At 44.1% G+C, this 16146-nt stretch overlaps 1 protein-coding gene across 3 annotated transcripts in view; it reads right to left on the reverse strand.

Annotated features, from left to right (window-relative positions):
* The window catches only part of BTBD9 (BTB domain containing 9), a 408373-nt gene extending 392585 nt beyond the window's left edge, over positions 1-15788 (reverse strand). Inside the window, exon 1 of one of the 3 annotated variants that reach the window (XM_047795006.1) lies at positions 15683-15788. The gene's annotated coding sequence lies outside the window, so the exon portion shown is untranslated. Of the gene's footprint in view, positions 1-15457; positions 15560-15682 lie in introns of those variants that run through there. The other 2 variants (XM_047795004.1, XM_047795005.1) reach the window with 2 other exon arrangements.
* Positions 15789-16146: the final 358 nt, after the last annotated feature.

Below are 16146 nucleotides of genomic sequence, written 5' to 3' on the forward strand. Positions count from 1 at the left end.
AGTTGGTAGAAAAAAGATGGAGTGGAGTTCCCGTCGTGGCACAGAGGAAGCGAATCCAACTAGGAACCGTGAGGTTTCAGGTTCGATCCCTAGCCTCGCTCAGTGGGTTAAGAATCCAGCGTTGCTGTGGCTGTGGTGTCGGCCGGCAGCTACAGCGCCCACTAGACCCCTAGCCTGGGAACCTCCATATGCCGCAGGTGAGGCCCTAAAAGGACAAAAGACAAAAAAAAAAAAAAAAAGGATGGAGGGAGGGTACAGACAGTCCAGAGAGAACTCTCCATTTCTCTTCCGGAGACACACCCACACGGACAGCCGCACTACTCAGTGGCAGCATGCACGTATTTGCAGGACACTCTCACTCCATCCAAGTATGTATGTCAGAGGATGTGGAAATACGGCCACTCCTGTAACAGTTCCAAGAACCTTATCCTGGACGCCCTTTTCCCCTATAGGGAGAGCCAGAGATGCGTTGGTTCTTCTGAGATGTCACTGTTTTCTCACATGACCAAGGCTTTTACTGCTGGAACCTCTTATATTCCCCATGTCTAGTTAAATCTGCCTCCTCTTTCAAGGCTCGGAACAGACTTCACACCCTTCAGCAAGAGCCTTCCCTGATGTTGCCCATCTACGTCAGGGGCCCCTCTCATACACTGTGGGATCAGCTTCTGTTTCCGCCATCACTGCCCCCATTAACAAAGTCTTGTGACCCTGTTACTGACTTGTCTTGTTGGGAAGAAAGCTTCCAATAGGGCAATAACATGAAATCACTCAACAAATAATCAATGTCTTACCATCTTCACCCTCCCAGAATCTAATACAGTTTCTAGCATATTAAAGTCAAAATTAACCAAAAAGGGCCATACAGATATGAACAGATCTCTGTTCTGAATTCCAGACCCCCATATCCCACTGCCTACTTTGTGTCTCTATTTGGTTCCTCTCAAGTACAAAGGTACTTCCAAACTCACTTCACACTCTCTACACCCTCTCTGCAACTAAACCCTGCCCTCCTACAATGTTCCCCAACTCAGGGAGCCCAATTATGGAAATCAGAATGCCCTGCTTCAACCTTACCTTCCATACCTAATTCACCTGCAAGTCTTTTCATGTTACTTCCTAAACAAGCTCTCAAATCAAGCTTCTATGCTACCACCCTTGTCTCTCACTTGGACCATTCTCACCCATTTCCTTCCCCGTTTTCACTCCAAACTGTCCTCTACCAGCAGCCAGACTGAATGTCAAAGTGTAAATCTGATTATGAACTCTCCCTGAACCCCTCCCTCCCTGACCCTCACCCCCACTTAAATACTTCCAATGGCTTCCCAGGCCTCTTTTTTTGGGGGGGAGGGCGGGGGACGCCATGCCAGAGGCATGTGGAATTTGCCAAGCCAAAGACCCTTAATTTCCTGAGAGGCTAGGGATCTAACCCGCATCCTCACAGACATAATGTCAGGTTCTTAACCCACTGAGCCACAACAAGAACTCCTTTCTTTAAAAAATAATTTTAATAAAACAATTTGCATCTCAACCAAATTAGAAAGCAACATTGCCCCTATAAATTTTCAGAAAACACTTGGAAGGCAAAGTCCATAGCCATAACCTCTGCTGGCCAGGATCAGCGTACCTAGAACACACTGGCTCCAAACTCAGAGAATATTTAATCTTAAAAGCTTATTACGTGTGACTAGGTCACCTTGCTGTACAGTAGAAAACTGAAAGAACACTGTAAACCAGCTATGATGGGGAAAATAAAATCATTTAAAAAAGAAAGATTATTACTTGCTAATTTTGTTTCTTTATGCATCATGCTGTAAAGGTTGTCTTCGAAAATCACATTAGCACTATATTTTTATTCCAATCTTTTTCCAAAATGGACTTAAGGTTTGAAAGCCTGATAATTACCTTTTTCCCTCCTCCTCCTCAATTATTTAAACACTCAGTGTGTACATGGTAGTGCTCCTTGAAATTAATTTTCACAATTAGAGAGACTTTTAAAGCTTCTAATTAATTTCCCAATTCATTTTTTAGATGTGAACAGAGAATCACCATCATCTAGCAGCTCATTATACACACTGTAAAATATTGCACCCCAGCTGTGAAGCTGGCCATAGTAAATACGTTTTGTTACCTTAATCAAGATTTATGATAACATAATAATGTAATTTTTAAAGGCCACATGCCAAAGTACTTCCTAAATTAATAAAAATACTTAGCACTTAACCTATACCACACTTGAAAAGCATCACACGGTCTTGCAGGTAGCTATTTGCCCATGTGCCCAGGGCTAGTAACAACTGATGGAGAACCTGTCACCAAGCCTATTTACTTGATTTATTTTACAGTAGCCTTCTAAGGCCACATACATAATGGGTACTCACTGTGTGATGGGAAAATAAATTATTTAGTCTGGACAACCTGACAGTGTTACTATTAAGCTATTAATTCCCCGAGAGGGGGAAATTCCCTGAATAGCTTTTTTTTTTCGTGCCCAAATAGCAACGCTACTAGTAACTATTTACAGATTCCTGGAACCCTAGACCTGGAAAGGACTTAAGCATCATAACCATGGTTTTTTACAAACAAGGAAACTGAAAAACTTGTCAAGGCTCACAGCCATCAGTGGCAGAACCTAGGATAATATGATAAGGAGAGAAAAGACTATGGATTTTCAATGTCCTCATTCAGGAAATGGGGAAAACTGGAGCTCCTGCTGTGGCTCAGTGGTAACGAACCCGACTAGTATCCACGAGGATGTGGGTTCCATCCCTGGCCCCACTCAGTGGGTTGAGGATCCAGCGCTGCCACAAGCTCTGGTGCAGGTTGCAGATGTAGCTCAGATCTGGTGTTGCTGTGGCTGTGGTGTAGTCCGGCAGCTGCGGCTCCAATTCAGCCCGTAGCCTGGGAACTTCCATATGCCCTCCTAAAAAGAAGGAAGGAAAGAAAGAAAATGGGGATAACCATACCCCTAGGAGGGTGGTTATGAGGATGCAATGAAATAACATAAAACACATGAAGGATGCTGTGCATGTCTGACACTTAAACGGTCACTCCGTAACTATCATTTTCCTCCCCAGCCTTTCCTCCAACAATTGCCCCCACCAATTTCCCCCATCACTTTATTTTTCAACCCAAATATCATTTAGGATGATGCACATTAGTGATGACTTGCTGACATGTATACTGAATTGACAACAAATTAGAGCAAACCATACAGTTCATTCAGGAACAAAAGGACTCACCGGGAGGCTAACAAGCAGCAGACTCCAACTCCCAAGAGTTGAGTCTACCCCTCCCCAAAGGTTTTCAAAGCCTTTCAATTTGTTGGACTGAGCCCACATCACCTTACCCAAGGTTGACATATGCAGTTTAGGGCCAGTTTTTCAACCTTGTGCTTCACACATACTTTCTAATCCCTTTTCCAGTTTTTATTCAAACTTTTCATAAGATTATCTAAACCCCTGGCCTCCTCTAATTCACTTGGGGATCCACAGAAGCCTTGCTATCAGCCCACTGCTCCATGAAAACCACTCTTACCAAGGTCATCAGAAATCTCTTAACTGGAATACCCAAGATGCACTGTTCTATCCCGGCCTTCCTGGAACTCTCCGCAGCCTGTGACGCTCTTGAACACCCCCTTCTTGAAACTCCACTGCCTTCGTCTCTGTGACCGCCTCCTCTCCCATTCTCCTTTTACCTCCACGTGTCTCTTCTTTCACTACTGTGCCCGTAAGAGCTGTGTATCCCAGGTCTATGACTTCCTGGTGAGTTTATTTACCTATATACCTGCTTTCAACCATGACCTATTAACTTACAAATATCTCTCTCTAGCCCAGGCCACTCCTCTGAATCTCAGTTTCATACGCCAGCAATATGATTCCACTACATGTCCCTACTGACACCTCAAATCAACAGCGAACGAATCTCAATGTATATCCTCCTCCCCAGTCCTTTACCTTAATAAGTGATATCAGCACACAGCAGTCCATGCTAAAAACCTGTAAGACTTCCTTGACTCCTTCTCCTCCCCGATCCACCATATCTAATCAATTGGGTAAATCTCCTAATTTTACCTCCTAAACATTCCTCAAATGCATCCCTCCTGTGTCTACCTAATAACTTCTATTCTAGCTCAGGCTTCAATCATCTCCGACCTAAACTATTTCAACAGCTTCCCAACTATCTCCCTGCCTCCCGTTCTATCTCCCTCAATTCCATCTCCACTCAGCTTATAATCAATCTAAAATATATAACTACACTACTCCCTGCTTAACTTTTTTTTTTTTTGTCTTTCGTCTTTTGTCTTTAGTCCTTCTAGGGCTGCACCCGCAGCATACGGAGGTTCCCAGGCTAGGGGTCTAATTGGAGCTGTTGCTACCGGCCTACACCACAGCCACAGCAATGCCAGATCCGAGCTGTGTCTGTGACCTACACCACAGCTCATGGCAATGCCGGATTCTTAACCCACTGAGTGAGGCCAGGGAACCTGCAACCTCGTGGTTCCTAGTAAGATTCGTTTCCGCTGCGCCATGATGGGAGCTACCTCCGGCTTAACACTTTTAAAAAAATTCTCAATTAACCGGCTCTGGAGGGAGTTCCCATTGTGGCTCAGCACAAATGAACCTGACTAGCATCCATGAGGACACAGGTTTGATCCCTGGCCTTGCTCAGTGGCTTAAGGATCTGGCGTTGCCGTGAGCTATGGTGTAGGTTTCAGATGCAGCTCGGATCCTGCATTGCTGTGGCTGTGGCGCAGGCCAGCAGCTGTAGCTCCAATTAGATTCCTAGCCTGGGAACCTCCGTATGCCGTGGGTACGGACCTACAAAGCAAAATAAAATAAAATAAAATGGCTCTAGAGTCTGATCTCTTCACTTCGGAATCTACTGTCTGCACTCATTAGGCACGACCTTGAACAAGTTACTTCTCTGCATCTCCATTTTTTTTTTTTTGTCTTTTTGCCTTTTCTAGGGCCGCTCCCTCAGCATATGGAGGTTCCCAGGCTAGGGGTCGAATCGGAGCTGTAGCTGCCGGCTTGCACCAGAGCCACAGCAACTCAAGATCCGAGCCGCGTCTGTGACCTACACCACAGCTCACAGCAACACCGGATCCTTAACCCACTGAGGGAGGCCAGGGATCGAACCCGCAACCTCATGGGTCCTAGTCGGATTGAACACCATGACGAGAACTCCAGCTTCTCCATATTTTTACCTGTGAACATCCCAGAGGATTAAATGGGGTAATAACTATAAAGCACTTGATACAGTTCCCGGCATACAGTAAGTGCTTAACAAAGGGTAGTTATTAGTGATCCTATTATTAATAAAGTCATAATGCTTGGATTATAGTCACTGGGCTGGAATACACGTCTACGGAGCATACACTGCCCTCCGTGACTCGACCCCTGCTTACCCCTCCGGTCTCCTCCCTCAGGATGCCCTGCCTCTCACTTTGTGCTTCAGCAATATCAAACTTAGTCACCACTTACCGTGACACACTTAGCCATCTCTCTGCCCAAAATATATATTCCTTTCACCTCCCTGCATAAAGTCTTTATCTTTAGGCCTAATGAGGTGTCACCTTTACCAGGGAAGCCTTCTCTGAACATCGGAGCTTATTTAGGTGTCTTCTCAGAAGTATTAGACAGACAGATAAAAGGAAGCTGCCTGGGAGTCTCCTCCCCAACTCCACCTAAACTAGGTCAATTCTCACCACAAAGGAGTCACAACATATTCAAAGTTAACTCAGGTGAATTCAGCTATGTACCTAGAAGGAGGAGTCAGAAATAGTGAGAGCTCAAAGTTCCCTCGTGGCTCAGCAGCAACGAACCCGGCGTTGCTGTGAGCTGTGGTGTAAACTGCAGATGCAACTCGGATATTGCGTTGCTGTGGTGTAGGCTGGCAGCTGTAGCTCCAATTCGACCCCTAGCCTAGGAACTTCCATATGCCGCTGGTGCATCCCTTAAAAAAAAAAAAAAGAAAGAAAGAAACAGTGAGAGCTCTCCATCTCTCCACTCCATGACTATATGCTCTTTGCTATGATCCAGCCTGAAATAGAAGGTTAAGTGATTTCAGAAGTTCCTCAACCACTGACAAATAGATGGAGGCAGTGAAGAATTAACTGAAGGCTATACAGAAACACTGATAACGGAGAGGAGAAGAGGTTATGGAATAGAGTTATCCTGCCTTAGGAGAATTAACAATCAACCCTTCCTTTAAAAACTCTCACTAGGAAATTCCCGTCGTGGCTCAGTGGCTAATGAACCTAACTAGCATCCATGAGGATGCGGGTTCAATCCCTGGCCTCACCCAGTGGGTTAAGGATTTGGTGTTGCCATTAGCTGTGGTGTAAGTCACAGAGGCAGCTTGGATCCTGTGTGGCTGTGACTGTGGCGTAGGCCAGTGGCTACAGCTCTGATTGGACCCCTAGCCTGAGAACCTCCATATGCCACAGGTGCAGTCCTAAAAAGACAAAAAACAAAAAAAACCTCTCTCAATAGGTGATTTCCACACATCAGAAGAGTTTACTAACCACTAAAATAAATGGTACACAAATACTTCAGTAGTTAACAAAGTGTACATTTCTTAAGCTTTAGGTGGTATGACAGAATGTAGAGAGAACAAAGAAATCACTGAAAACAATGCAAATGCACAAAGATTATTATTACTACTACACAACAGCAAAATAAATATTTGCGAGAACTTAACTAAAGCACCAATTACATAACTGCAAAGATAGCTTCACTGTGGAACTTTTGAGGCAAGCCAGGAAATGCTTAGTAATGGTAGCACTCATGAAATGAGGTGTTGCTAAGCCAAATTAGGGGTGTCAAATAAAACTTCTAGTAAAATTAAATTCTCATACTGCAAAAATTAGCTTATGTTGGGGCATGCATAAACTTAAAAAATCATGACGTGGTACTTTGTAGGCACTAAAGGATCTTCTAAAGAAAATTTTTGACAGTACTTGATTTTTATACCATCTTGACTTTAGTCTCTTGCTAATGCCACTATCTGTGAGAACCAATAACCCATGGTGGGGCTGTGGGTTTCCTTTTGAGTGCCCAAGTCTTGACTAGTTCCACAGCCAGTATTAAAAACAGGAATACTGGAAGTTCCTGCTGTGGCACAAGGGGACAAGCAGCTTCTCTGGAGTACTGGGATGCAAGTTCCACCCCTAGCCTGCACAGTGGGTTAAGGACCCGGCCATGCCACAGCTGCAGTATACGTCACAACTGCGGCTCAGATTTGACCCTTGGTCTGGGAACTCCATATGCCACAGGACAGCCAAAAAAGAAAGAAAATCCAGGAACACTGGCACCCAGCTTCCCAAAGAAGACAGAAGTCTAGTTCTTTGCCTCAGCTAGCACAGATGAGGGGCCTATGAGAAAAAGCACATACTGGGGGGAAAGCAAACCAGTGCCAGTTCCCTTAGGGGAACTTACACTTAGCTCACCTGTAGGAGATGACCCAACGTCCCTGCTACTCTTCATCTGATAACATTTCTCCTCCTCCTAGGCTGTAACCTCCTTGAGGACCAGGTCACAGTGTTTGATGGAAAAATTATCAAAGCTTTCTCACCCCTTAATCTCCCTGGCAAGCTATCACAAAGTACTTCTTCAGGCTAGCACAGATTTTTCTAGAGATTAAAAGCTAAAACTGGCATGAGCTGCGTTATAAACAGAATGTCCACCAAAAAGGAACTTGTTATGTCTGTTAAGAGGCTATTTTTTTAAAAGTAAATTGAACAAATATAAAACATGTCAAAGATTTTTTTAATGGATTAATTAATGAAGCAGCCAGTCAGATAATATAAAGGGATCAAAGGAGAAGTCAAAGCACACACACACACTATCTGGAATGCTGAAATTGCTTTACAAGTAGATGCAAAATTGCTCAATATCCCCAGGATAACATTCAACTCCATTACACTCAAAAAAATTCATTTGTGTCTGTATGGACAAGAATCATCTGCATTATTCTCAGTTTTCCACAATATGCAGAGTTATGAATTAGCTCAACAACAGTGAAAGTACCTTAAAGTACAGATAACCTGGAAGAGTGCACAAGACAGAAGTTAGTAATCTTTTATGCCCATGTCATAGTCTTTCACAATTTTTCCTGACAACATCCATACAATGGAATACTATGCAGCTGGCTGAAGAGAATGAGGAAGCCTTTTCATGTACTGATATGAAATAGCCTCCAAGATACAATGAAAAAAAAAAAGGAAGATGCAATACAGTAACATGGTAGGTGACATTTATATTTAAGAATAAACAGGGAGTTCCCGTAGTGGCTCAGTGGTTAACGAATCCGACTAGGAACCATGATGTTTTGGGTTCCATCCCTGCCCTTGCTCAGTGGGTTAATGATCCGGCGTTGCCGTGAGCTGTGGTGTAGGTTGCAGACACAGCTCAGATCCGGCGTTGCTGTGGCTCTGGCGTAGGCCAGTGGCTACAGCTCTGATTCAACCCCTAGCCTGGGAACCTCCATATGCCTCGGGAGTGGCCCAAGAAATGGCAAAAAGACACACACACAAAAAAAAAAAATCAAAAAAGAAACAAAACAACTACCATTCTTGTCCTCAATAAATACTATTAAAAAATAAATAAATAAAAGGGCTAAATCAAATCAGAATAAGAACATTAAACCAGAAGTAGAATATGCAAATATTTACTTTGTAAATAGATTAAAAAATAAGCACTTGGGTGAGTGAAAGGAGTAAGGGGTGTAAAGAGAAAGAGGATTAGCTGGGAATCTCAAGTATGCATTATCTGGGGTGAGCAGCAAGATGTTTTTCACTAAGTGATAAAAAAAGAAGTTCTGAATTTACTTTAAATGTCATTAGCTTGGAAAAGTACAATTCTTCCTCTAGAAGACTGTACCTATACATAGAGAATATGAATGCTTATGTAAAATACTCTGTCATTCCACTAAAAAAAAAAAAAAAAAGTTTTGAGTCAGATATAGCACATCTTCACAGGAAAATCAGCATTGTGATCTTTGTCTACCTCCTTTCCCTCCATCTCTAACATTGTTGTGAAATTGTTTCTAGTCATTCAAGCAGTTATCAAAATTCTAACTTCTCTAACAACTTTCCCCAAATCAGCCGAAACAAGATTAGATTTCTCCATCTGTTTTACCTCTTTGCAATTCCCACAGTGCTTCAAAATCTGCCCCAGCTGACAAGAAGAGCACTGGCTCTGGAGACCAAGCTGGGACTGAAGCCTGTCCCACCTCACTGGCCACCACAGGCACATTGTTCTTCACATTCTGAAATTTAGCTGCCTTGAGTAAAATGAGGATAATATCCAATTTACAGGGTTGTTATTATAAGGATTAAGTGACATACAGAAAAGGCCTAGCATAATGCAGCCGCTTGATAAACAATAGCTAGTTGTTAATGATCTTTTTGCTTATATGTACTTTTACTTCCCAAACCAAGAAAACAAGGACACTGACTGATGGAATATTTTTTGTGTCACAAAAAGATTCAAAAGGCAGCCCAGGAGATTAATGTGGATTTATGATATGTTATGATTTCTAAAACATTGTAAGAGCTTATGAGTTGAAATCAAAACTGAACACTCAGGTGCTGAACAAGTATTGCAGGACCAAGTCTGTGATCAATATTTATATAGGACTTATCATATTCTATGAGTATTGCAGATGTTTTTCCTCTACCAAATCATATATTCTTAGACTGTTCTTAAAAAATTGTTGTGTACCTCTATATTTTTTTCTTGCATTCATAAGACTGAATGATTTTAACTTCAAGTCCTTGATGCCTACTCATTTCTCTATGTGCAGCACTCTGCACAGTTTCGGGCACATAGTAAATACTTAATGAATGTTAGCAGAAAAAATAAGAGAGAACAAGAGCCGGAGAAGCATGGTGAGTAGCTAACTGGTCTATTAAGCTACAATTTAACTCCTGAAATCTCTTTACAATATATCTCTTATCTCTGCACAAGGATAGTTTGATTCCCTTATTCAGCTGAACTCCCTTATAACTTCCTATCACAGGTGAGAACCAACACTTGTGCTATATGAGTGTATGAAACATAGAAGATCCAAAGTATATCTGCATACAAGAAAGTCGTCCTTATATTCTGGCTCTTCTCTACCCACATTTCTGTGATTATATCTCGTCCTGTTTCTTTCCTTCAAGTTTTGCCCATTTTGCCCATCCTATTATAATGGTCCCAAGTACAGGAAGTGTATTATTTGCTTACCCTATTAACCTGCGAAGTGCCTAATACAAAACACAGGCGTAATCTTAACACCTATTACTATTATTTTATAAACTGGACTCTCTGACATTTGTGGGGGGGGGCGTCTAACACAAAGTCAAAGCACCAAGCTTTGCATCAGCTATTCAAAAGAAATTTTCTATAGTTATTGTGTTTGTGTGTGTGTAGCTGTAAAGTTAGAAACAATAAGAGGATGAATGAAATCTTCGTGTGAGTTTGTGCAGTCACACACAAGGACAGTAATAAACTTCAAAGCTTCAAACAATGCTGTGTGCCGAGCACCATACCAAATTCTGGAGAAGACAGAAATAAGAATGAGAGGAGGTCCGTGGAATTGGAAAGCAGACTGGTACATCTAGAGAGCCTGCAGGATGTTATTTCCTTACCCTTCTCTAAACTCTCTCCAGGTTCTCCATCAACCTCAATCTCTTTGTTAGCCTCTATGCTGGTTTCCCTTCTTTCGTTAACGCTCTAATCAGTGGCTCTCAAATACAACAGCATCACCTGAGAATTTGTTCAAAATGCAAATTCTTGAGCCCGACCCAGACCTACTAAATCAGAAACTTCAGGGGTGGGACTTAGAAATCTGTGTTTTACCAAAGCCTCCAGTTATTTCTGATGCATGCTCAAGTCTGAGAATCCATCTAAATTTGGCCTAAGTTGTTGTTGCCAAAAGTTCCCCCTCCTTGCCCTTTCCAGTTTTTACTCTTGGCACTGCACTGTGCTATTATGCACATATTATACTAATCTCCATGACAATTCTTCTTCTTCTTTTTTTTTTTTTTTTGTTTTAGGGCTGCACCCACAGCATATGGAGGTTCCTAGGCTAGGGGTCCAATCAGAGCTGTAGCTGCCAACCTACGCCACAGCCACAGCAACTCGGGATCTGAGCCACGTCTGCGACCTATACCACAGCTCACGGCAATGCCGGATCCTTAACCCACTGAGCAAGGCCAGGGATGGAACCCGAAACCTCATGGTTCCTAGTTGGATTCATTAACCACTGAGCCATGATGGGAACTCCTCCATAACCATTCTTTAAAGTATTATTAACCCAATTTTTCATAAGAAACTTTGTTTCGAGATGCTAAATAACTTGCCCAAGGTCACCCAACCCAACCAATAGCGGCATAACAGAGATCTGACTTCAGGTTTTTCTAACTCCAATGTTCACAGTATTAACTACTAACTCCTAGAATGGTACCACTTCCACAACCCTGGGGACTGTCAGTTACAATTATCCCAAAACTATCTCATAAACTCTGGAATAGAATTTCTAGTTACCTAATGGACCTCTCTAAGCTCCAACATGCCATAGTTTCTTCCCTCCACTGTTGGTCTGTTCCTTCTCCTGTATTTTCTAACTTAATGTCTTCATAATCACCACTTACTCAAGCTAGACATGTCACCTTTGACTTCTCTCTGTCTCACCTCCAGCTGTTCAAAACATTTAGAAATTTTAACATCTAAAATATCTCTACAAGCCACCCATTCCCACTGTCTCTCTTCAGGCTCCCAGCCTCTCTCACCTGCATCCTACCTGGTCTCCCAACCTCTCCTTTCTCATGCAATTCTGCATATGAAACTGCCAGTTAACGTTTTGATTATTCTATCTTCCAAAGCTCTCCATCACCAACACAGAGGTAGAGTTAGAAGGAGGGAGTCTAGGTTTTTTGGAATGGAAGACCCACTTATAATTTAGCTCCAACCATCCCTTGCCAGCTTCATCACTTCTGCCATACAAGAAGCCTACAAAAAACAACCCAAGGTTTTCCAAAACTCTCATTCAATTTCAATATTTGGCAACTTTGTCTATGCTCTCCTCTCTGCCTGGAATGACTGCTTTCCCTTTCTTACATCATAAAATTCGAGTTCAACCTCAGGGCTAAGTTCCACCCTCTTCTATTTAAAGTTTTCCCCAACTCTATAATTTATCCCCCTGCCAAAGTGACCTACTCCTTCAGCATTTTATTCATCCCAAAAGTGGTAACTTTTTTCTTTTAGGGCCCCACCTGCAGCACATGGAAGTTGCCAGGCTAGGGGTCAAGTAGGAGCTGCAGTGAGAGAGGCCAGTGATCAAACTCGAGTCCTAGTGGATACTAGTCAGGTTCTTAACCCGCTGAGCCAACTCCAATAACACTTTTTTTTTTAATTGAAGTGTGGCTGATTTACAATGCTGTGTTTAAAAGTGATGAACTTGGAGTTCCTCTTGTGGCTCAGCAGTACTCAATCTGTCTAGTATCTATGAGGATGCAGGTATGATCCTTGGCCCCAATCAGAGGGTTAAGGACCCAGCGTTGCTGTGAGCTGCAGTGTATGGGTGTAGGTTGGCGGCTACAGCTCCAATTCAACCCCCAGCCTGGGAACTTCCATATGCTGCAGACCCTAAAAAGACCAAAAAAAAAAAAAAAGAGTGATGAACTCTTCTCATAAAAATTATGATTAGTGTTTGTCTCCTCTCATGAATTCCTGGTAACTCAGGTATACTGCATTTTATTCTTTGTCTTCCTAGCCAGCACCCAATAAATATTTGCTGAGTTATTAAATAATGCAACATTTGGCGTTGCAACATTACAAAGGTTGGCAATACAACTTCAGGTTTATGCAACAGTCAAAAGAATGCTCACTTAACAAAAGATGAAGACTAAGGGTTCAATATTTAGCAACAGCACCTTTAACTTTCTCAAATCTTTTTGTCAATATTTTTGAGCACCCTTTCTTCAAATGACCCTTTTCCAGCTAACATTATTTGTATTTTTACAAGGTCAGCGGTAACTACAAACTTCATAGGCCACTAAAGGAGATAATCCTAAGCAAAACTGTGTCACCGAGAGTGGCTGGATAATTGCTTTGGGTACATCATTTCAGGAAATTTCCAATGGATCAGCCCAAGCACATCAGGTAGATTTTAGAAATGAGGACATGGGCTGCTGACTAAGTACAGAAGATACAGGCACATTAGTGAGGCATTTATTCTAATTAGTAACTGAAATCAGAGGTATATTGTACCTCTGATTTGGTTCAACTACAGTATTTGGTTCAATCTGATTCTGGTTTAACTACAATATCCTTTCATTTTAAGTAAAGATAACACTTAGTCTTGTCTAAGACTCTACTTTGAGTAACACAACTCCCACCCCTCTCAAGCAGGCTCTATCTTGTTATCAGTGGAATGGTGATAAACCTGCCTTAGTCTTAATACTTGCCCTTCCCCACCTGCTAAACCTTATCTTCCCAATTCTCCCCTATCAGAGACTTCTGCTCCACTCATAGGACATGTAAAGTGCCTCAATATATCACCCAATGACCAAATTCACAGTTTTCTCAACATACGACTATCTCTTCTCTAAGAGAAATTTCACACTTCTTTCAAAGACAAGATCAGGAGTTCCCGTCGTGGCACAGTAGTTAACAAATCCAACTAGGAACCATGAGGTTGCGGGTTCAATCCCTGGCCTTGCTCAGTGGGTTAAGGATTCGGCGTTGCCATGAGCTGTGGTGTAGGTTGCAGACTCAGCTCGGATCCCGCGTTGCTGTGGCTCTGGCATAGGCGGTTGGCTACAGCTCGAATTTGACCCCTAGCCTGGGAACCTCCATATGCCACAGGACAGCCAAAAAAAAAAAAAAAAAAAAGAAAAAAGAAAAGAAAATTCAGGAACACTGGCACCCAGCTTCCCAAAGAAGACAGAAGTCTAGTTCTCTGCCCTAGAAAAGGCAAAAAAAAAAAATGACAAAGACAAGATCAAATCTTACCTCTCCCAAAGAATTCACTCACTCAGCCCACAAGTCTTATCTCTTCTAAACTTCTACTGCACTCAAAAGTATAGCATTTCACATAACACCTGTTTACACACCTCATTTGGTTTCATAATTATATTATATGTTTTATTTTCCTAGCTAGACTGTTTGCTTTTAAAGGGGGGGGGGGGGAAACAAGTCTTTTATGTCATTTGTAATCCCACAATCCTCTTCCCACATATAGCATAACAACAGGCAGAGGGGACAAAGGTATTAACTACTTGAAGGACTGAGTTAAATGCTTGCTATACACTGACCCATGACTTATCCGTGGTGTCATATATAATATTTATTACGTGCCTATCCTGTGGCAGGCACTTTCGTAGGTACTAGAGATATGGCCCTGAAGAAAACAAACATGATTTCTGTCCTAAAAGGTATTGTATTTCAGCGCGCAAAATACTGAATTCCAAGTAACGGAGCAAGGTTGTCACTGGTTCCAAGATGAAAGAACCTCAAGCAACATACTTTACAGATCCTCAGTGATGCAACTGAATCACAGAATTTTAAAGCTAAATGGAAAGTTACAAGTTTTTTTTTTAATTTCCTGCACAAATCATGATTAAATGTCAGTATAGTCTCTTTCTGTGGGTTCTAGGCACTGCCTTCATCAACAGTCAGAAAAGGCTGACTGCTTTTCTACCTCCCATACTCCATTCTCCCAAGCATGGTCACTACACCCATCACACATCTACCCACGAGGGAGTCCAGCGCACCGAGAGAAAAGCACTGGACTGATGATTAGCTGCACCTTTCCAATCAAGCTTGTCCGACCATCTACATTTTCTAGCCCACACGCCGAAAAGAAACTGTATTTTCTGCCTAGTAAACAGCAAGCCTCCACTACTTTTAAGAAAAACAAAAACCACCGCCTCCACACTTCCTTGGCCCTAATAATGACAGAAGCGCAACGTAGTTTAGGGAAATAAAACAGGTGATTTTTGAGTATAGATGGCTATCTGCCCCTTGGCCTCAAAATCTGCAGCAACAATGTGATAAAAATGCTCAGGGCCGCCAAAGTTTTGTGCGTGCATTAAACACGTGCACACACCCATGAAGTTGGAAACACCAGGCAACAGGTTGGCCGCCCCCTCTACACTGACAGATCGCCTTCCCCAGGTCGTGGGTGTGTCTGATGCCGCACGCAGGCACTGATTCACAACTCTCTCCATAACAACCCTCTCCTCCTCGGGGCCCAGCCAGGGCAGGGGCGTTGAAGGCCCCAGCAGTGCCAAACTTTCCGAACCCCAATCACAGCGTCCCCGGTTCCGCCTCGGCCGGGTCTCGGGGGGCAGCAGGTGAGGCTACTCCGGGAACCTGGGCTTCTCGGGATTCCGACTTCTCGGTCCGAAGCCTGGCAGAGCCACCCCGAACCACCTCCCCACCCCGACGCCTGCTCCCCACGACACCTTTCAGGACTAAAGAGGCTTCGCTGATCCCCGGCTGCCGCTTCCCAGAGCGCCCGCGCCCAAGAATTGACCCTCGTCAGCCCCCGTCCCCGCTCCGTCCCCGCTCCTTCCCCGCCCCCGGAGAAAGCGGCTGCGGGGCGTGGAGAGGAGCGCGTCCCCGCGCCCCGGGCCCGCGCAGCAGGTGCGGCCAGGCCCCACCTCCCCAGCGAGGCCGCGGCTACTCACCCCCACGATGTTCCTCTGCGACCTCGCCGCGGGCGCAGACGCCTCTTCCGCCCGCTTCGCACCCCCCTCGTAGCCACCGCCCCCTCGGCCGCTGCCGTCACCGCCGTCCTCGCCACCGCCGCCGCCGCGGCGCGCGTCCGCTCTCACGCACACCGCCGTGGCCGCGCACGCGCCTCTGCGCGCTAGCGTCACTTAGCAACCGATCGGTGGCGGGCCCGCGGGGTCCGGGGATTTAGGGCCCGGAGTTACCTCCCGCGGGTTTTGCGGCTTACCCCACCCGCGAGACCCGCTGCCCTCTAGAGTAGGGGGCCCCAGGGTGTGGCCGTCCTGCCGGCACCTGGCTCAGGGTAAGTCATGTCAGTGTACGTCACTGTTTGGCGTAACCGATTGCGTCACTGCAAGTGGGAAGGTCCCTGTCGCAATCGCTGGGGCGCCCGTGGAAAGAGCAGCGGCCTTGTCCAGAG

This window comes from Phacochoerus africanus, chromosome 9 (assembly GCF_016906955.1).
Source record: "Phacochoerus africanus isolate WHEZ1 chromosome 9, ROS_Pafr_v1, whole genome shotgun sequence".
NCBI lineage: Eukaryota > Metazoa > Chordata > Mammalia > Artiodactyla > Suidae > Phacochoerus > Phacochoerus africanus.